The sequence below is a fragment of the Melospiza georgiana genome, chromosome 6 (assembly GCF_028018845.1).
Source record: "Melospiza georgiana isolate bMelGeo1 chromosome 6, bMelGeo1.pri, whole genome shotgun sequence".
In the NCBI taxonomy this organism is placed as follows: domain Eukaryota; kingdom Metazoa; phylum Chordata; class Aves; order Passeriformes; family Passerellidae; genus Melospiza; species Melospiza georgiana.
This window is the reverse complement of record NC_080435.1, coordinates 41937715-41960163: the sequence shown is the minus strand read 5'-3', so window position 1 is coordinate 41960163 and position 22449 is coordinate 41937715.

Sequence of the window (22449 nt, the reverse complement as noted above, 5' to 3'; positions counted from 1 at the left end):
TGTCAAATGCTGACATGAACAGGGGTGTCTTTAACATATTATGGCCACAGGATTTGCTTCAGGTTGTTTGGGGTGATGTTGTTGTGCTATGTGTGCTGGCATGCAGACTGATGAAGAGATCAGTTTGTGCTGAAATACAGGACATGCTCACTAAATCAGTAACCATAACTTCAAGTAATCAGCTCAAAATAGTCTGGAAAAAATCAACCCTTGTATGTACACATTCCACCCTCACCCCTCAGCTGGAAACCGTCTTGTAACACATGTGAAGAGAAAAAGCATGACTTAGCACTTTGCACAGAATCCAAAGCTATTCTGTGGCACATAGGAAATTGTTATCAAGTTATTGATCAGAACTCAGGACCTTTTCCATTTATACCACAGCTTTCTCAACATTGAAACAGAGGTAAGTTTTATGCCCACTTTTTATCCCTTGGGCATGCCCCAATCAATCGTTAAAATGAAGTCACAGGACATGCCACGCCTTAGTGGACTGTGTGGCCTGTTCCAAGACTTCCTCTGACCCTGGGCTTTTGGAACTTTCTTCACTGTTATCTTCTTGCCTTTTTTCAGAAACTCACATGAGTGATAGTAAGACCTGTTCTTGGTGTGGTGTGAGCCTTCAGCCTCATTATCTGTAGAAGAGGTAGATATACCTATCTGTTAACTTCTGCTCTGTCCTCGTGGGATCATATCTATTGCAGGTATTTTCAACTGAAATTTGTAATTACAGTTATACATGGGAGAGCCAAACATATTGCAGTAGAGGTCTACATGGATATCTCAGAACATCCTGTGTTAACCTTATTTCCAGGGACCCTTTGCAGCTGTGGAAGTTTTTTAAAATTTGTGTTTCCATTATCAAATTCATCTGACTTTTAAAATAACTGGATTTTCTGGTAATGTTGTCACAAGAGGGCAGAATAGGGGTTTGTACATGCAGTAACATTTAGCACAACTGAACAAATTGCTGTGTATCAGCTGAGCTGTGGTAACAGCTGTGTGCACAACTAGCCTGCAGCAGACATGGAGTAATTCCACTTAACGCTGTCTTCTCCTAGGTTAAGTCAAATGACCTTGCATTTATCACATGCCAGAAGCATGCACATGCTCAATTATGAAGCTAGGATTATATGCCACAGCTTCTTAAGGCTCAGTAACTTAATCCTCTATTTGAGCCCTAAAGGCTGTTTGTGTACCTTGAATGGGTATCTTCCCTATTCCCCTAAAGCCAGACTGAACTGGCTGTCAGAGTAGCAGAGTCTGCTCTTTGGAAAGCACTGAAGAATCTGCAGCTCATTTCCTTACAAAAAGCTGGTTTTGGAAATCTGGGACTGTGTGGCTAGCCCTGTCCCAACCAAAGTTACCTTCACCTAGTTACTGATAGCTTCCCAGCATGAACTACTTCCATACCCATGGCTGAGTTATTTCTACCACTGCAACAATCTCAACTTAGGGGTGACTAAAGTTGTTGACTTCAATCTGTTTGGCAACTACAATAACCACACAGATCACTTTGAATTAATTCATTGGCAAATACAAAATTAAAAAATATTATAATTATTATATGTAATATAATAATATATATAGATAATAATTGCTGTGATTTTCTTTCCCATTGTTACTGAAATTTTAAAATGCCTTTCATTTATAAAGAAACCACTCACATCTTTGGAAGTAATGAAACACTCAGTGAGAAGTACCTACTGAACTAGTCTGAATCACTCTGCTTTCTAGGTGAGAGCCATGAGGCTGTAGTCCAGAAGGGACCTAAAAACATGTTCTTTATGATGGCTGTCTTCACTAGCAGGTGGCACAACTATAACAGGTGCTGCATGTAGTGTTTTCCTGTTGATCTCCTTGAAACTACAAATGAAAGGAAAAATTAAAAAGAGACCAAGTTCAAAAAGAGACTTCACCCTTGAGCCATCCAGGTTCCTGAATGAACCTGAATGAACCACATCATAACCAATCAAGTACATTCTTCCCAAATTAGCATCTCTTCTAGTTTGTTAAGCAGAACCTGTAAGACTCTTATATTAGTGTCTTCTACAGTACTACATACAGCTACATCTGCAATCACCCTTACTCAAGAAGCATCTCTAAGGAGATTACATTGCATGGTCCCACCTTGCAATGGAGAGGGCACTCAAAAAGAGGTGACTTGTTGGAATTTGTAGTCTCTGGGAACAGTGCCATTGGACAGAAGAGGAATGTGTGAAGGATTTTACTCTCCTGTAGTAAATTAGGAGCTTGTCTTGAGAGCAAGTTGCTCTCTTTCAGGGCAAGTTTAGATGACCTCAGTCTGAATCATGGATATTGTTCCTCCTGTTTTCCCTTTTTCCCAGCTGCTGCTGAACACTTGAGATGGCACTGGCTTGTTATCTGTTCCTCGTTGTGGGTACAGAGGAACCTGTGCTCTGTGTGTGAGCACGAATGTGTGTGTCTGGCTGCCTGTCATTACAGCACTAATGGAAATACTGCACGGATCACAACTCTCAATTAGCTCCTTGGGAGATTGCTGTGACAGCCAGTTACTGAACAGCAAGGCCTGAAGGAATGAATTAATTTGTAGTACACGGCAGTTAGAGTCAGAGTGTTAGCAATGGAATAAGACAGCAATAGACCCTGATTAGACTTTGGCTGCATGGTGCAAGAGACGGTTACCTGGGGCACTGTTACCTGTTACCTTTCTTTTTTCTCTATCACTTCTCCTGGAGTTAGAAAAGATCTTGGACCATGAATGAATGAGTTTAGAGCTCTTAGTTCAGTTCTTGGAATCACTGTCTGTCTGCCTGAGGCTGTTTGGCAGCAGGCAATGGGCTTTCATTCAACACAGACAAGGGCATGCTGCTCTCCTCCTGGCCTGGAGCCAGGCCACAGCCGCTAAGTGAGTGGTATTCAGGGGAGGCAACCCGATCTTTCTGTCCTCTTCAAACAACAGCTCTCTTCCTTATTAGTTCAGATAATTGTGTATCACAGAGGGTGTCCTAAGCCTGCTGCACCAGGGGATGCTGGTGTCCTGCCTCTGCAGTAATACATTTATACACAGACTTAGAGGAGCAAAATGTGCTTGATAAGGCAGTCTTGGCGATCTTTTTAGACTGTGTGAAGTTTCCAGGGCTTCTGCCCACAAACAGCCACATGTTCCCTGTACCCTGGTACCACACTGTTCAAAGATTTGCAGTCTCTTATTCTGTTATTCACAAAGATAAGTATTAGCTTTTATCAATTATGCAATCACTTTTTCTTAAAACTTGGTTTTAACATCTTTTATAGAGATGGCTTATTTCTGTGCAGAAAGAATGGTGTCCCACTGTGACAAATTCTTTCTTTACCCTTCATCAACCATTGAAGAGTCATGTGAAGCCAATGTAGTTTTGCATGTGCTACTTGTTTTAGCTGGGTCAGATCTGACCCTCTGAACTGTGTGACATGCCGTGCTGAGAAGGAGTAAGGTGGAAATAAAGGAATGTTCAGAGAAAATTCCTTGTGGAATGTAAGAAACATTAAAAGAAAGTTTCTTATGAAATTGTGTTGCTCTGGTAGGCTAAATTCTTCATGTTCTAGAAAGAAAGATTTCTGAATGGAGAGGGAAAGAAAATAGTAAACTGACAATGCAACCCCTAAAGGCAGTTGTCCTCTGTTTATTGGAAAAGGACATGGAAGCAGCACAGCCAAGTCTTTTTATACCATTCTGGTTTTTAGGCACAAGAAGAATCTTTTGTTTTGACTGACTTCCCAAGAATCATTCAGTCTGTGATCCCTGCACGGTCAACCAACAAATGGAGCAGTTAACATGACCTTTGTTAATAGAAGGCAGGAAATCGAGCCCAAGCTCCTCTCAGCACTGGTGTCCTTGTAGCTTGCAAGTCAGCAAAGTGGTTGTAAACGGGTTGGCAGCTCTGGCAGTGCTCCTCCCGTGGGCAGTATCGCATTGATGCACTTTTCTTTTCCTTCATTTTGAGTACAAACAAAGTCCAAACAGTTGATCTTTTCCTCTGCAGCCTTCTTTGATCTTTGTGTGTGCTGTTAGTATGAAGCATGTCCCCGGCTGCACGTTCTGGCCAGTAAGTGGTGCTCCCCCCTTCCTTCCTGCAGCTCCATTCTTTGTGCAGAGCTGAGAGTGCTGTCATGCACTGCTGGTGCTTTCAGGTGTGTCTCACCCAGACAGTACGTCATGCTTTGATGTAGTGTATGGATACAATAATGGTATTTCTTAATGGGACTCCTAATGGTGTGTTTTGAATGACACTTCTTGGCATTATCCTGTTGTCTTACATACTGCTACAGAGGCCCTTGGATAGATTCCTCTGATGCAGAGCACTGGGGGAGATGTGTCTCAGCTCAGCTGGGTTTATGTGTGCAGTGTTGAATGTGAAGAGAACATTTATGTGGCTGGCATGGCTTTAAGGAGACTAGAAATACTGGGAAAATGAGACCTTGTGATTTGGTAGATTTTGGATCCACACACCCCAGTACTGTATTCTTGCCAGCTGAAGAAACACATTTCTTTGCAAGGCTATTTGAATTGGCTACTTTATGGGATATGCCTTCTCCACTGGACTTCAAGATAGGATCTTTTCAGTGACTTACTCCACAATGAATTTGGATGAACTCGGTTGTGATTTTTCCACACTTGATCACTATTGTCCTGGGGTTTTTTCCTGGATATAAAATTTTAACTTTCTGACCTGGTACCTATGTTGAGTTTGTTTTTCTATGTAAAAATCATGACACCAGGACCAAGGTAGAAGTAGTTCATCCTTAAATGGGGGTACAGTTTTTGAAAGTAGCAAATAGCTACCCAAATAGTTATGTTGCAGAGACAGGGAGTAAGACATGGCTGAAGAACGGGGAAGAAGAAATGGGCTAAAAGAGAGAAGCAAAGAAGATGGGAGTACAGAAAGAGAGGAAAATTGATAAATAAAAAAAAGTGAAGTGACTAAAGCAAGAGAAGAGAGAGGGAGATTCTCTCCTGATTAGAATTCATGAACTCCATTCTTACATTAAGTCTATATATGACACCTGGCCTTTAATGTGAAGCTGCCTACGAGCATTAAAAATTAAAAGCAGAAGGTAGGATCCATCCATCTCGGGCAGTGCTGCTCCCCTCCTATCTGAGCTCTGCACAAAGCTATTACACATTGATAAATTATTTTGGGTAATAGCTGAGATATTACATTGTTTCTGAGTGAAGGTAAAATCTCTCCATGACATGGGCATTTATCAGGAGCGCATTTCATCCTATTTATTATGGCCGAGACGAGATCGCAGGCTGCGGGCAGAGCTGGCACATCGTGCCGATCACCTCCCCCATCGCCTCCCTTCCCTCTGTCACTAAGATGATGGGATATTGATGGAGCTCATGACAAGTTAATTATTAACTAAAGATATGCAGTTCACCTTTGCCAGGGGAGGGGGCATAGAAGAGAGCAATAATAGTTCTTAAAAAAATAAATATATCCATTGCATCTTAGAATTCTTTTCTCCACTTTCCTCTCCCTTCTACCTGTGATATTTTACAGTGCCCCAAATAAATCAGATATGTTATATGAATACCAGTATGGTCTAGAAGGCCAACAGAAATGGAAGAAGCTCAAAGAACTTTTAGTTTTCTTCAAAAAAAAGTACACTAAAATTTTATCCACTAATTTGGCACTGGAAATAACTAGGGAGAAATTTTTGTTGTCCACTGAGTAACAGTGATTTCTCTCACTCTTGAGAGGCCAGAAAGCAGGGGCATTGAGTTTTGATTCTGTCCAATAAATGAATACATTTTTTATAAGGAAGAGATGTCTTGACACCATCTGAATATTTCAGCTAGTCCCTTCCACTGAGTGCTGGCTTTTCCCCTGGAGGCTGGCTGGTTGTGCAGGAAGGCAATGGCTGCAAAGTAACCCCTGCTTGCATGCTCATCTGAGCTCCCAGCCTAAACAGGATGAGTTTGCCAGCACATGAAGGCGAGTTTCTCAGTTGATTGGTTCTGATCCTGCAGTTTGTTGACTAGGTTGGAGCTGAGTCAGTAAAAAGCAGTGAGGTGCCAGAGGTAACTAGTACACCATTTTACATTCAGCTGCTTCTGGTTTGTCCATAAAGTATCTTAATATTATGTTGTTCAAGTAGTTCTAGAAGAAAGGAGCCATGGCTGTTATCCACCATGACAGTGGTTATTTAGAAAATAATCACAAGGCAAAATAAAACAGTCTATCAAAGGAATCATTCCCTCCATATGGTCACTTAGCAAGACCTGCCAAGTAAATTTTCACCATTTAAGAGTCATTCAGGAGAAAGTGTTTGTTTTTCAAAACCCAAGCTGCTCTAGATGCCAACCTAAACTACAGGCACACCAAATTTCACACAGGTTAGATTTGAGCCATATAGCTCATTTAGGACACATCTATTTCCCTTCCTAAAGAAAGCATAAGATCATTACTTCTGCATTGGGAAAAAAGAAAAAGGAAAAGGTTGTTTTTCTAGTTGTCCTCTTATGAGCTGTGGTAGGGGGTGCAAGATCACCACCTTTTGTGTCTGCAACAAACTGGTCTCTCCAGAGTAAAATTGTACATACTTTCTTCATCCTGTTCTACTTGAAGTATTTCAAAACTTGTGAAAGCTGCTGGCCTCTATTGTGTGAAACATATATGCCTGTGAAGCAGCACTGATCAGGGTGAGGGAAAGCCAGCACCATTCTTTGCAATCCACCAGTCCTGTTCCCTTGATTATTGCCTTATACAGAAATTTCAGGAGCAGACATATTGTTTTACTGATTTTTTGGCTTCTCCAATGAAATCTGAGGTTTTGGTTCTGGGCTAATCCTGAAAGGAATCCTAATTCCTTTTTTAAAAAATTAATTATTTAAATAAGCATAATTTCCTATTCTACAGCTGTGAGGACTCTCTCTTTGAAAATACATATTTCTAATCATTTGTCTCGACATGGCAAATTTTAAGTACATTTAAGCAGATTAATTTGGATTCTCAGGTGTAACTCCTCATCCATGAAAGTGTGTTAGATACACATGCAGTGAAATTGCTGCATATAAAAGCAAAACCTTCAGAGCCTTAATTTGCTTCATATACTTTGGCTTTTTGAAATATCTGAAAATCTAGCTGCTTGCTATCAAAGGAATGAGAAAGAGAGATGGGATTGGGCTCCCATGTACAGATAAAGAGAGTACTGTCTGAAACATGGTGGGTAGATTAGCTCTCTGGTTTCCAAGTAAAAAACTGCCCATCACTGTAGTAAGGCTAATCTCCCTGTCCTTGTCTGGTCATAGTGATCAGTTTGCCCTCTACTTAATATAATAAGATATATAATAAAAATGTATTAACAACTGAGAACCACCCTCATCTCCCTTCCAAAACCCCTTGGGATCCTCCAAGGTTAGAGCATGTGCAGTACACTCACCTCAAAGTAAATTCATGGTCATTATCTTCACCTTTTATCGCACACCTTGTCCTTGTCTGTTGCCTCTCTTGCAGCTGCTTTTTACTCTGGGCCTCGGTCTCTAGTCCCTGTCTGTGCAATGTAGCTGTGTTGACACGGGTAAAATACTGATGGTGTAATACCTGGTGGTCTCATTTATCTTCCAAAGATACCTTTCTAGTGAGCTTTGTGAGAACCACATCAGGCTGTGAACGTGTAAATACGTGTTCATGGGCTCTGGGCTCATTTGCTGTGTGTAACTCCTCCAAAGGCAGAGGCTCCATCACTGTTTCCAAGCCACGTGCCCACCTGCTGGTTTTGGTAATGACAAGGCTCATAGCTTTTCCCTGACTTTTTACTTTACCTAGACTTTTCTCCTAGACATCTCATAACTCAAGCTGTAATTTCTTATTCAAAGAATGCCTCTCCCACTAACATAGGTAAGAGCAGGAGTTCAGAGCTCCCATGTTGTTCAATAACACACAGCTCTGTATTAGTATGAATAAGGAGGTGATGGAGAAGGGGCTCTGCTTGAACTTGGAAATCGAGGCATTGAAAGCCCATACAAAGAAGCCTTGTATTGAGACACAGTGGTATGAATATATTACTGTTGAGGTCCAAAAGTACCTATTCATAAAATTAGCATTTTCTAGCAAAAATATGGTGATGCATGGCTGTATTACCTGCTGGCTCTCAAAATATAAGAAAAATTCTGAGTAAAGCTTTACTGACTTAGCTCAGTTTTGAATGTAACTCAGTGTGATTTAGCTGTAAGTGACAGATCTGTACCTAGGAGAGTGTGTTTGGCCTGGCAGTATGGGAAATGTCACAGGGCAGAGAGCAGCAGCAAATCAGACAGACCAAGACTCATCAGAACAGGGTTCCTTCCCAAGAGCTAGAATGGAATGTGCAGTTTAATCAGTGCTGTGTCCTGTTGTATGTGATAGAGTTTTCTCAGAGTGTGAGCTGTTAGGCAGGCAGCCTGCTTGTTCCACGAGGCTTTATGGCTGTGCTGCCCCAGATGGGAGGTCATACTTTGCTAAAGGTTCCTTCTCTTTTGTTGTGACTGATGCAAAATCAGCTGAGAAGGTGCAGGGACTCCACGCAGGTGGACAGTTAAGGAACCACTGGACTATAAGGTCGCATATACTGAGACTGTATATGTAGAAGTTGTGCAGGGGCTCAGCTATTGGTCTCCACACCAGCGTAGGTCTAGATCTATCCTTGGACCTGCCTTACGTTTTTCAATTGTGCCAAGCTCCTAGCATTAATAGCAAATGAGGTGAAGATTGCACTAATTATTTGTGTTTGGAAATATTACTTTGTCATCTTTTCAATGGGAACAACAACCCATCTCTTAGCTTTTCTTTTCCTGTTATTTATTCCTCAATATCCTCAGCAATTTGCACTTCATGTTTCTTATTCATGAGGGAAACCTAATTGATCTGTCTTTGGTGTCCTTTATACTGTTTCTTTTGTATTCCCTGAAATGACTGGCAAAACCACTTCATCCTTCAAATCTTTTCTTGTGATCCACTTCAGTATTTTGATGCTTTTAGCAAAATAACTGGTTCTAATGTCAGTAAGGAACTTAGTATTTAGTAGTATGTATTTGTCTTACAATTTTATATTAAAAGCATATTTTAAAATTATTTTTTCTTTAAAGTCATCTACTCTTGCTTCTGGTGAGTCTGTCACTGTATGCCACCTTCTTTCTGCCACCTGTTTCAGTTTGGCATGTTGTTCTGCAACTGAGTCTTCACATGGATTTAAGCAGTAAACCGAACAGTGAGACCTTGTGCTTGAGGGAGGTGCGGTGGCTTTGAGTTGTATGGTACCATAAAATAAATCATTCCTACTAATTATGTGCTCCAGGCCAGACCTGGTGCTGCCTTCCAAACGGTGAAATATGACGTAGCACTGTGCTCATTCCCTACACCTGCAAGCCTTGGGCACCCCAAGCCCGCAGCCTTCTCCCTTCCATAGCATAAATGGAGGATCATGTTCCGTATGCTCCCAGGTCAAACCCAGTTTAGGCAGCTTGGAGAACACGCAACAACTTAAAGAGTTAACCCTACAGTAATTGTGAGGGAGAGGGGTGAAACAGTGTAATGGAGGGGTGAAGAGTTTCCATAAACCCATTGCCTCAGCTCAGAGAACCTGCTAAGGGGCAGTGGTCAGAGAGAAACAGAAGGAGAGAGAGAGATATCAAGTGTAGTAATCAGAATGAAAAATGGAGCTCCGGTTACTTTAAACAAGAGCTAATTTATCACGGGAACGAGTGGATAAGTAGCTGAGTTTCAGGCATTCAGTAAGTTCCCCGTTCTGCTCCAAAAATTATTCCACCCCTGTCTCCATGCTCCCATAAATCATCCCCTTCTTCACTTCTGCTCCGATTACCAATTACTCCTGCCTACGACACGCTTTCCCCTGCCCGACACAATCTGATGGGCCCCTGCCTTTTAATTTTACAAATGCTTTTTTCTTCTTGCTTCTCAGCTCCCCGTCCCTACTCCTCCCCTCCCCAGTTTCCCTCTGTATCTTTGTTTTCCCTTTCCCTTCTCATCTACTTTTTTTTTTTTTTTTTTTTTAATTTGAAGAAAGGGAGGGCAGTAATGTTTTCTGGCACCTCCCCCCATGAGCTGAAGGAGAGGAATAGAAATTAATTATTTTCCCAAACCTGAACTCTCTTTGGGTTTGTGAGTCTTCTCCCTATGCACATGATGAATTCTAGATCCAGTACAGCTGTATCAAAGGTGAAAGACTTGTTCTTGAAAGGATATGCTGCTTTTCATTGAATCTTTGAAGGAAAATATAGGGTTTTTTTCCTTTTTTCCCTTTTCCTTATTGTACACAGAACTTTTTGCAGAACAGAGATATTTTGTGAGCTGCACAGCTGCAGGCAGAAGAATTTTAATTTATATTGTATTGTGCAATTTTTCTGTGTATGCTTCACCACTGCTAATATTTACACTGGAGTACTTCTAGATAGCTGTCATACAAATGCAGGAGGACTGATCTGTACCAAAACCCTGATAATTTAGAAAAGGCTCACACAAGAAACTTTTGTTGGCTTCAATGACTCCATACATGAAATCAACTTAAACTAAAGTTGTACTAATTAGCAAATACCTACTTTAGGAACTTGTGCTGAATTTATTGATATAGCTACACCTTTCTAATATAAAATCCTTTGATGCTGCTAATGAATGGTAATCTAGTGTATCATAAGTCTGGTGCATTGTTCAGATGCTGCATATGTATGCACTTGGATTCCATATATAAAAATCCTAGAAAGAGATTTCAAACATCAAAGAACTGGCATACAATAATGTATTATTTTACTTCTATACATTTTCTTTTCACAACATGAATTATTTCTGAATGTTTGCCCAGGCTGCAATTAGAGTGTTCGAAATCACAGTACGTCACATTTATGAGTTCAGCATAGATAGACTCAACAGTTCTGTTTGATTGTAGCAAAATAGTTTCTGGATGCTTCATTAATTGAGACTTAAATAGCCTGTGTTCAGGAGGGCTAACTTGCATGAATCTAGCAGATGCTGGCAGCTGCTATGTTGGAAGAGCCATCCCAACTGAAAGGAAATATTTATGCAGGCCATCAGTCTGGTCTAATGTGCACAGAGCTGTTATTTCGACCAGTAAGACATCCAATGAAATTGCCATGAGACTTACTGAATCTGCAAGGAGAAAATTTCCTTGCCCTGCTGAGAACAGGGTAGGCAAAGTGATAGCTCTGCCTGCTCTGCTGCAGAGAAAGCGGCTGTCCAGAGCTGATTTTTGTGCAGGATAATGGATGGAGGAGATGGATTACCAAGTGATAAATCACAAAAAAGAATTGGCTGGTGCCAGAACCCATGAGCAAGAAAATAGCTGGCATGCTCTGCAGTGGGTATTACCATCTCCATCTAAGGAGCCACAGCCTTTATGCACAAACAGTAACACAAAACAGGAGTTATAGTGCAGCTTCTTGACATAAGACTTGTACAGCAAAACAAGAATGGCAAAGGGAATACATCAGTTCATGTTTATTGGACAGTTTATCTTTCTCTCTTCAGGGAAAGAATTGAGGAAATCCTCTCTGTTCTCATTTCCCCCTTTTATTCTCATCTTGTCTTTATTCACATTCTTTAAAGCCATAAGTGTTATTTTCTGACCAAGGATTCTTGCAGGAATCTTTCAATAAAGAAATAGAGGAGCTAACCAAGCATGACTCAAAGTCATTCCTATCCCACATGTTACATATGTAGTCCCTCTGTCCTGTCAGGCAAAGAATGGCTGCTGGCATTCACTATATAACTCAGTAATCAATAATACTGCTCCACATCACCCTAAAGACCAGTGATACTCTGAGTTTAGTATACTCTGGCCTGGGAAATCCATGCATAAAAAAGTTACTTGGAGATGGTGGAAATTTGGCTTCATCGTACAGCATCTTCCTGCGATCCAAAAGACAATATTATGTTGTGTACTTTAGGTGCACCCAAAAAGTGTGCAGAGGTGCACTTTCTATATGGAATCCTTTTCCTTTAAGAGCAATACAAAGTAATTTTTAATTCTTCTATTGACTGTGCACATGAAAACAGAGCCAAAGAGAGCACCGTGCTTCTGATGTGCAGGGACGGTTGCTGGCTCCAGGTCAAGACTTGTCAGGATGAAGTGTGTTCTGTTTAGCTGTCTTTAAAAACAATACTTATTATCATTAAAAGCATAATGAAGAAAGGTGTTGTTGATATTGTTTTATAAAAAGCTGGTTTTGCTGAAGAGAGAAGAATCACAGAATCACAGACTGGGTAAGGTTGGAAAGGACCACAGTGGGGCATTTGGTCCAACCTCCCTGCTCTAGCAGGGTCATCCTAGAGCACATGGCACAGGGTTGTATCCAGACATTTCTTTAATATCTCCAGTGAGGGAGACTCCACAATCTCTCTGGATAACCTGTTCCAGTGCATAGTCACCCACACAGTAAAAAAATTGTCCTGCACATTTTCAGGTGGAATTTCCTATGCATCAGTTTCTGCCTGTTTCCTCTTGTCCTGTTCCTTGGTTCCACCAAGAAGAATCTAAGTCCATCCTCTTGGCACCCTCCCTTCAGATACTTACAGACCCCCCTTTCAGTCATTTCTTCTCAAGGCCTTAGCAGATCCAGCTACAGATCCAGTCTTTCCTTGTAAAGAGAGATGCTTCTCTCTCTTAACTGTCTTTGTTGCCCTCCCCTGGATATGGTCCATGTCTCTCTTGTACTGAGGAGCCCAGAACTGGACACAGCACTCCAGCTGTGGCCTCACCAGGTGTGAGCAGAGGGATAGGATCACCTCCCTCAACCTGCTGGCAGTGCTCTTCCTAATGCACTCCAAGATATTTTCAGGTGTTTAATACTGGGCTAGCATCACAGTGGAAATTGTACTAAAGTAAATTGAATTATTCCTGACTTGGGAGTATTCTAGTGTGCATGGCCTGTGTAAGCATGAAGATGACAACGGTGATCCTGTTTTGATAGAACTGTGGCAGAAAGTTGTTGGCAAAGAATCAGGAGGGAAAGATACACAAATGGCACTTGTGCAAGGTGTTTCCAACATGTCAAATTTCCTGAAAAGTGCAGCAAAAGTAGATCTTATGCAGCTCTCTAGGAGGTGCTAGAAGTCACCAAAGGGTTAATGAGAGCAAGTCTTTGAAGTAATTTTTTCAGGACAATAGTCCTTCAAACTTATCTTTTCAGGACCGTTGTCCATGGACATGAAAACTTAAAAGTTTTCAATGTGTCTAAAGACTTGGTGACTTGATACTTTTTTAGTAATGGTAGTCTGACACTGTTGTTTTTAATAATGTAGAACATTTGACCGAATCTTGAAAAAGTCATCCATTACACATGGAATTAGCCCATGAGGTGTTTCATGACTTGTAGAGCAAGTGAGATTCACTGTACTTGGGCACATGGATTAACACTCTACACATAGGCACTAGATTAACATCTGACACACCAGCAGGCCCTCACCAGCACGTGTAACTGACTGTCTCTTTTTGACAAAGATCCTTGAAGCTTTACTGATATATTTTGAGCATAATTTTAAGAGGTAGTTTGATAGTAGATTAATCTTTCAGCTGGCTCCTCCCAAGGACCTGGCATGTACTGAACACTGACATGACAGATCCACTACCTTGCTCTGCTCATTGTTGAAAACTCTGTGTGTGATTTAATGTTAAGAGTTTTCCCCAGAAATCCTTACTATTTCACAGCAGTCTCATCCTAGAGAAAAAGAGACTGACCTTAGTTTGCCTTGAATCAAGCATTCTTATATTTATGTGTATTAGATGCTCTAACAGGTACGCTGTTTTATGGTTTTATGAAATTTGCCATGGAAAGAACTTTTAAAAGGGTTCTTTTTTGTTTTTTATGAAGATTTGGCTGCTAGAAATCTGTGTTTCCTTCCTGCAGCTTGTGTTTTTCTAGGACAACACTGATGCAGTATCAAGACAGTAAACATGCAGGCTTTGTGGCCAAGCCAACAGTTGTGTTGCATAATCTGAAACCTGGTAGAGCTACCTAAGACTGCAGTAAGAGACAGCTGGGCTTGCATGGACTGCCTCCCACCTCATCTCACCTTCCTTTGGATCTGATAGGGAGCTTTCCCAGGGTCCCCATCCCTTTTGTGTGACACCAGCTGTCCACTCCCACTTCAAAATGCACTGACTCAGCTGGTTGGGAGCAAAAGCAAATCTGAGAGTTTCACTGGTAGAACACCATTCAATTTGAGGTGGAACAATTTTTTTGAAACCTAGATTTGATGCGAGGTCATAGATGTGCCTGAGGCTTTCTCTGCAGAGCAACCGTGGCAGAAGTAACAGCCATCACGCTTCTTCTGGCTTTCTGTTCTCCGTACAGTCACCTTCCAGTGAGAACACTTTGCTCAAAATCCTAGACAGAAGATTTGTCCCTCACATCTCAGCTGGTGAGTGTTTATACATCAAGAAGGGGGTTGAGAACTTCCTATTAGTTCCACAGGTGACTGAATGTTTATGATATCGTCACTGTGAGAATGAGCCCTTCCCATATTGAGAGATCTTCAGGCTAATGCTACCTGCCACATCCATTTTGTCTTGAAAACAAATCTCACCGAGGAAGGTTATCATGGAGCTCTTTAATCGATCCCCTTTTATGTCCATCACAACAAAGGAAAACCAATTAGGCCTTACTGCCTGCTTGCCTAACCATCACTTAGGAAAGAAAGGAACTGATAGGATTAGGGATACACTGGGATAGAGGAAAATGGCTCTATTTCAGAATCCTTTCCTAGAAAAAATACCCCTTTTATTTCTCTTGGTGTTCAGTGACAGTAACACTGTAAAGGGACAGGACTTAGAACTTGATCTGCCTGAAGTATAGTTTGAATGACTCATCTAATGCATTCAGTCTCTTCCTACACCAACACTTATCTGCCATTTTCTAATTATCTGACATTGAATTTTCCAAATAATACTGTATACTTATTAATTTTTGAATTATTTTCTGAATAATTTCTGAATGATTTCTGAATAATTTTCAATGAATTTGGTTAAATAAGCCCATTTTACTCCCCCAGAGGAAGAAATGGAGTTTATGTGTGCTATGAGGAGAGGAACACAGTTTCTACAAGCATACAGCAATATTCCTGCTTGCAAAAACTTTAATCAGAAGGACAGCAAGGTACAGAGAGACAAATGTATTTCAGAAGTAATATACCATGAAAATTTTTCACTTAGCATTTTCTAGAAAGTGACTCTGGTATTTCTAGTGACAACTACAGATGTAACACTGACCTGTCTGTAGTCTTAGAGCAGCAGACTTAAGCTCTGTTGTGAGCAGCGTTAACACTCAAGTCTTCATTAACAGAGAGAACTGGGATACCATAGCCACAGATAATAGGGAAAATGGAAAACACATTTCTGAAATCTGTCTTTGAATATGTTACCTTCTTGTTAGCAGTTATGTAGTTTTGGAAGCAAAAAGAAGCATTTGTGATATTTTAATTGCAGTTTGATCAAGTCAGGAGGAAAGGATGCAGGTTTCTGTTCCTTCCTTACCTATTGAATCTGTGACTTCCCAGACCAGACATGGAGGGAGGCAGGGGAACAGTTGCATTGTGCCTGCAGCTTTAGTCAGAGCCAGAAACATGCAGTAGAGCATTTCTCACAGACAAGGCGCCAGGAATCAGAGTACAGCATGATTTTGTGAGACTTGATTGAGTTTACTCATGACAAGTAATGATAGCTTTATGAAAACAAGCACATCAGTTTTGAAGTCATTAGGCTTCAAGTACTCACACCTTCCCATATGGGTCTAACCACCATTTATTTCTAGAAGTACAGGAGAGATAAATAGCTTGTGTGTATACATTGCAGCATGCACTGGTGGTCAGAAGTTTTCAAGAGAAACCAGTCATGTGGTGCACCAGAGACCAGCCATGGCTGTATGACCTTAGAGGTTCTACAGGCCTCATCTATTTCTTCTGGAGGAAAAGCCTCCAGGGTTTTTGGTAATAAGCTTTCAACTTCTGATTAGGAAAGATTTAGAGCTTGTGCAGCTTTTAGTGAAGTAGCTGGTGCTTCCAGGTGCTCAGTGCTATTCTGATTTGAAGCTTGGCTAGACTTTGGGGTAGCCTAGCTCTTTTTATTTATGTGGTTATTAATGAGGATGTTCTGGGTGGAGATTTTATTCCTTTCTATAAACATGAATGGATTTTTATAAGAAGATATGTCCTGTAAACTAACAGATAAATGTTTCGTGCGGTCACTTCAAAATTTCCCCATGGTTCACAGTACAGAAATGTGCTGATTTGTAAACCAACAGCCTGCCTAATTCAACCTGCGTTCTCAAGTCTCTCCTGCTGTGGGAGGGCATTTCTCAGGCTACCTAGCAAGCTGAGTTTTTATTATTGTTAAATGCCTTCATCCTTAAGTGCTAGAAATCTATCTCCTTTAATTCCAGACACTAATATCTCTGGAGAAATTTTTTTTTATATTAAGTCCAAACAAGAAAAGGCTAGATAAAAAAAAGTTGAGAAACATGAAGAGTCTGGTTATGCAGCTGAACCCCCAAGAGTGTGTAAGAAAATATATCATTATGATAAAGAGACCACTGCACATCACCACTGCTCACCCCAAAAAGGGGACAGAATTGCCTAATATTGTGCTGTAAACCATATACTATTAGCTGGCAATAGGGATTTTTCTTTAGCTTACACAGTAGTTTTGTACACTTAAAGGAAAAGGACCTGCACAAGAGCAAAACAGAAGATGGGATAAAAAGCAAGGAGATAGCTGGCTTTGATAAGATAACTGGCTAGAGCTTGTTTATCATGAGCTCAGAAAATCTTTAGATAAGGTGGCACAAGGTGATTAGTGGAGGAATCATAAGAGTGACTGAGTGGGGGGACAGCAACAGGTGCTGCTGAAAGTCAAAATATTATGCTGAAAGGAACTTTTCTCAGAACTGATCTTCTCTTCACCATTGGCCTTGGACGAATGATCAACATGGCCATGAGGAAAGGTCCAAAACCAAGAGGCATTTTCAGCATAGAGACGCTTCCAGTATAGAAATGGAGTTGTTGTGCAACAGTCCAAAAGCCTGTTATGACCACTCCTGAAGCAGCACATACAATTCCAGTCACCACCACCCCAGAGGGATGAGTACAAAGGGAACTGAGCAGAGAAAGGTACTGAGATGACCAATAATATGGAGAATATGTTTTGCAAGATAATAAGAAATTTGCTAGTTCAGCCAGGCAAAATGAGGAAAGAGGGGATATGATTTCTATCAATACATCAAACTGCAAAACCCTTAAGAGAGAGAACAGCTTTTTAAGCTTAAGGAAATGTTGGCATAAGAAAAAATGGGTATAAACTGGCTGAGAATAAATTAGCCTGGAAATTAAACAAAGGTTTCTAGCCATCAGAAAGGGAAGTGAAATTCTGTAAAAGACTTCCAAGGGAAAAGGAACAGAATAAATTTTAAGATAGAGCTTGATCTTTTATGAAAGGTCTTCTGTAATGGAAGAGAGTGGTCTACATGACCAAGGAGTGTCTTTCAATCTGTACTCCCACTCCACTCCCCTTTCCTCATCCTACACTGTGCCACTTCTCTCTTCTTTGGTACCCTGAGCTCCACCTGCTCCTGCTCTGAAGGCACCATGGATCCCTTATCAAAATTCTGCACTGCAATAGGTTGTTTTTAATCCTCCCCGTATCTCCCTATTTTTTTTCCTTGCCAAGCTTGCTGGGCTGTAATGTTTCCCTTCGTGTAATCCATCACAGACACAATGTCGCTTGTGCAAATTAAAATGCACCTTGGAATAATAAAAAAGGGTGGGTTTTTTTTCTTCCTTCCCAGCAGCAGTTCCTCAACACAAACCATTTGTCTCTGGAAAGAAATTCAAGAATGTTAACCCTGTGTATGCTCCTATGGGGTACCCAGTACCTCCTGTGAGAACAACACTTAAAGGAGACCTTGCAGTTGTGGACCTTGCAGATGTGGACCTTGATGATAGCTGGAACTGTAACCCACTACTTTTCTAGTGAAAACATTGGTGATGGGGTCCAGTGTAACAAATTAAAGATACCCCATGTCAGGACAAAGAGATACAATCCAGGAAAACTACACAGCAAACCTTGTGGTGCTCCACAGAACTGAAATTGGATATTGGACGTTGGGACCTTTAGAAGGAACCATTGGAAACTATTTGAGTGGCAAAAGAGTCACCAGGCTGTCCCATACTGATGTACAGTTCTGGAAGCTTTAACTGGCTCATGGATCAGGCACTGGTCACTTGTGATACAGAAATAAACTTACAATGAACCACTGCTGAATGAATTCCATCCTTGATGAGATGTGCATGTAAAAGGTTATGTCAAGGACAGGATTTTATATTTCTTCCTTCTTTCATTTCGGGGGAGGGTGTGAATTTCTCCTCAGTGGCATATAAATTCCATTAAGTTAAAGATGCATTTTAAAATTCCATTTTATGTGGTAAGAAAGGTCCAGAGTTGGATTGAGAAGTAGGCAGGCACTAGATGATTTGAACACTTGGCCACAGAAGTGGTGTGGCGTTGCACAACTATCTAGGCTGCAATGACATGGAAATAGCAGTGTGCACTGTAGACCAAGAGAAACTACATTCCCTGCAGAGAAGCACTGGTGCTTTGATACAGGATGCTTTCACAAGGTCATTATTGAGAGATAGGACATCTTTTTTGTTTGTGGCATAGGCTTTTGGCTTATGGCTTCAGATTTGGGCATCCTAGATTTTGCTCAGACACAGATGATTTTTCTTATTGCTGCCAAAACCTGTTCCATCCCAGATTTCGACTCCTATCACAGATGTTGTTTTATTTACTATCACAGTAAGAGGGCCAGCTGGTCACCTCATACTTCCACAGAGTCAGTATTCTTTATTCTCCAGTTCGTCTCTTTCTTGCTGTTTTCCAGTTTAAGAGCTCACTAAGCTCTGCAGTGTGCGATCTTAATGGGAACTTATGTTGGTGTACACTTACATGGCTTTCCATGTCAGGCACAGGGCTGGAATCATCCACTTCAACACAGGGAGAAATCATGTCCCCAAAACAGGAGCTAGACTAGGCCATGAAGGATGCAGAAAAGACAGCTGGTGTGTGAGAGAAAAAGAGGACCAAGCTTGGCTGGAAAAAGGAACTCAAAGCTTCAGGTCTCCAAAAGAGGGGATAACTTCATTGTTCTTCATCCTTAGTTGGAATAAGAAGACCAGTAGTGCTTAGACAAATGGGCATGTATTCAACAGCTTAAAATGCACAGACATGCTGAACATCACTAGCTAGGCTTCCAGAGGAAGCTCTTCTCTCTTTGGGATGGCCTGATTTTGCCCTCATAATTTGAAGTTTTTCATTTTTACAGTTTTGTAGAGGTTGGGTGGTTGGCTGGAATTCACTCTGTAGAGTACCAAATTCTTTTTCTATATTGTGTTTTGTCTCAGTAGCAAGGCTGTTCTATTTTTCATTTTCTTTAGGGGTCTCAAACAAATGACATAAAATCTTTGGGGATTGTTGCTTTAGAATTTTTTTCCCCAAGTTCTTCCTTCTGTGAGTCTTGCTGTTTCCGTGCTTCACCATTATAATCTGAAAATAATAATTCCAAGTTCAATCTCTTATCAAAATTTTTGTTGCAAAAGAAATAGTGCTGTTTTATTACAGTGTGATTGTCTTCCTTAAGCTCCCTCTTATAATTCAAATTTCATAATTTAAAGAACCACCAGTTTTCTGGTGAACTTTCTATCTCCAGTGGATACAGAGAAGATTTAAATTCCTCTAAAGCCCAACTTCCAAAGGAAACAAGGATTAAGAGATCACACTGTCTGTCCATGACAGTCTTTATCTGTCTGTTTCACTCATTCCTCACAATAAGTTTTGAATTGAACCTCTCACCCACAAATAAATACACCTGAAAGAGATGCAGGGATCTTAAATGTGCTAGGTCCCATCAATTTCCCCGGACAGAAATGACAGTTTTTAGTATCAGCTCTGAGTGAAAGATTCCTAATCTCACCACTTGCTAGAGAGACAAAAGGTCCTGAAAAGGGGATGCATGAACATCTTAGTTGTGGGGAAAACTCTGACTGGAGTTTACCTGTTTTATATGCAGCATAGTAAATTCAACACAAGACAAAAATCTCTAGGAAGCTGGGATTCATTCATCCCCCTGCTCACAAAACTACTTGTAATGGGTTCAGTAGGTGCTTTCAGGATTCCCCACACATGCTCAGTTGAGTTCTACCTGCTATGTGAATTTGTATGTTTCTCCTATTGCTTTCTTCTAGACTGAACTTGCCTTTTCCACTGAATACTCACACTTTTCCCATTTTGCTTGAGCTCTTAATCATAGGGTGTCTTTAGCAGTGCATTCTGTTTAAGTGTCTGTGTCCATGGTCATCCTTCACAGCAGGAGGGGAAGTAGCCAGCAGTGCTCAGATCCTAAAGACAAGTCCAAGCTGGTGTCCAAGTCCAAGCTTCCTGCTGGATGGGGCCTTACAGAGTTGTTGTCTGCAGTGAGGTGAGAGTGTCTGCCTAGTTTGTGGACAGTTAAATATGTGGTTGGCTGTGCTGGTTTGGGCTGCAGTAGAGCTGATTTTCTTCACAGTGGCTGGTATGTGGCTGAGTTTTGGATTTGTGCTGAATGCAGGGTTGATAATAGAGAGATGTTTTTGTTAGGGCTGGGCAGGGCTTGCACAGAGAGAGCCAAGGCCTTTTCTGCTTTCCGTATTGCTAAGCTGGTGAGGAAGCTGGGGAGAGACTCAGCGGGGACAGATGACACCAACTGATCAAAGGGATATTCCAGACCATGTGGCATCATGCTCAGTATTTGAAACTGAGCAAAGAAAGAGGAAAGGGGAATGTTTAGAGTGATGACATTTGTCTTTCCGAGTCACTGTTACAGGTGATGGGGCCCTGCTCTCCTGGAGATGGCTGAACACCTGCCTGCCATGGGAAACAGTTAATCTATTCCTTGTTTTGCTTTGCTTGCTTGTGTGGCTTTTGCTTTTCCTTTTAAACTGTTTTTATCTCAATCCATGAGTTATCTCACTTTTACTCATCTGATTTTGTCCCTGATCACACTGGTGATCTCCCTGGTCACACCTGGGGGAGTCAGTGAGTGAGTGAGTGAGTGAGTGAGTGAGTGAGTGAGTGAGTGAGTGAGTGGCTGCTTGGGGCTGGGTTGCTGGCTGGTGTTAAATCATGACAGCTGCTAAAAGTTTTAGGTCAGCTTGAGAGAGAGCATCTGCTAAAGAAGGAGATTAGAAACAGTATGGAGAATAGGGAGTTGAGAAAGCTTGTATATGAATCCTTGCTGTGTTTGGCCTTGGAAGCTCCCTTCTCTTGCAGAGTCTCAGTTTCCCCAGATGCAGGCTAAGAACAGTAACAAGGTCTCTGTGTCTCTTGCCATTACTGGAGTAAAATGAGATGTGCTTGCCAGCGGAAGAATCTCTGAGTATTGTTGTTGCTCTGTTAAAGAGAATTGGGACATTAACAGGATATACTTTCACTGGAGTTTAGCAGGAATTACTTTCCAGTGCCCCCTAATATTGAGAGGAACAATCTGTCAGAACAGTAGTGTTTGAAAGTCTGTCCTGGCTCAGGCACGCATCTTCACTGTGTGTAATGTTTTCTGTTTGATTCCGTGTGGGAACAGGGCCAACTTGAGTCATAGAAGGAGACAATAGAGAGCTGGTAAAGGCAAAACTGGGCATGATACCCCATTCCATTCTTAATTCTGTGCTGGCCAGTAACCTTTACCTCACTGCCAAGCCTTGTACTACAACAAGGGCAGCTACACTGAGCAGAGCACTTATTCACCAAACCTAGTCCTCAGGACACCTTACAGAGGTGATTGCTTTGGAAGCCTTGCATTCACTAGTTACTGCCATGGCCCTGGTGACCTCCTCCTGTGAGAGGATGGGAAGATGAGGTAAGTCTCAGGAAGGGATTTTTATGCTCCTCTGCAGGAAGGCAAAGCTTTGTGTGGAGTCTGAATCTGGGGGAGCACTGAATGGTATTGGACACTGTGATACTCATCTTCTGTAGTACTTTTTCCAATCTGTCTCACAGCAGTGTCCCATAGTACCCTTTGATACTTACTAGGGCAGTGTGAGAAATGATCTTCTAGAGTTCTGTGATCCACATCCTTTTACAGGTCTTCTGCATTGGCATCCAGTGCTGTCCTGACCCTGTCTGTTGAATTCAATGCTCTATGGAGCAGCTGAAGTTCTTAGCTAAGTGAAGAGAAATGATAGCCTCTTTCTCCCCTGCCCTTTTCTGCAGGAACCTGGAGAAGATGAATTGGTCTGTTGATTCAGAGCAGAAGTAAGTTGATCGTTGTGTGCTTCTCTGGAAAATGACCACACTGCCCTGTGCCCACATCTTGGTGCTTGCTGGTTTCACTGCTGTGACAGCATGAAAGATGTTTGGTTTTGTTCCTAATGCTGTTATCATTTATCATCC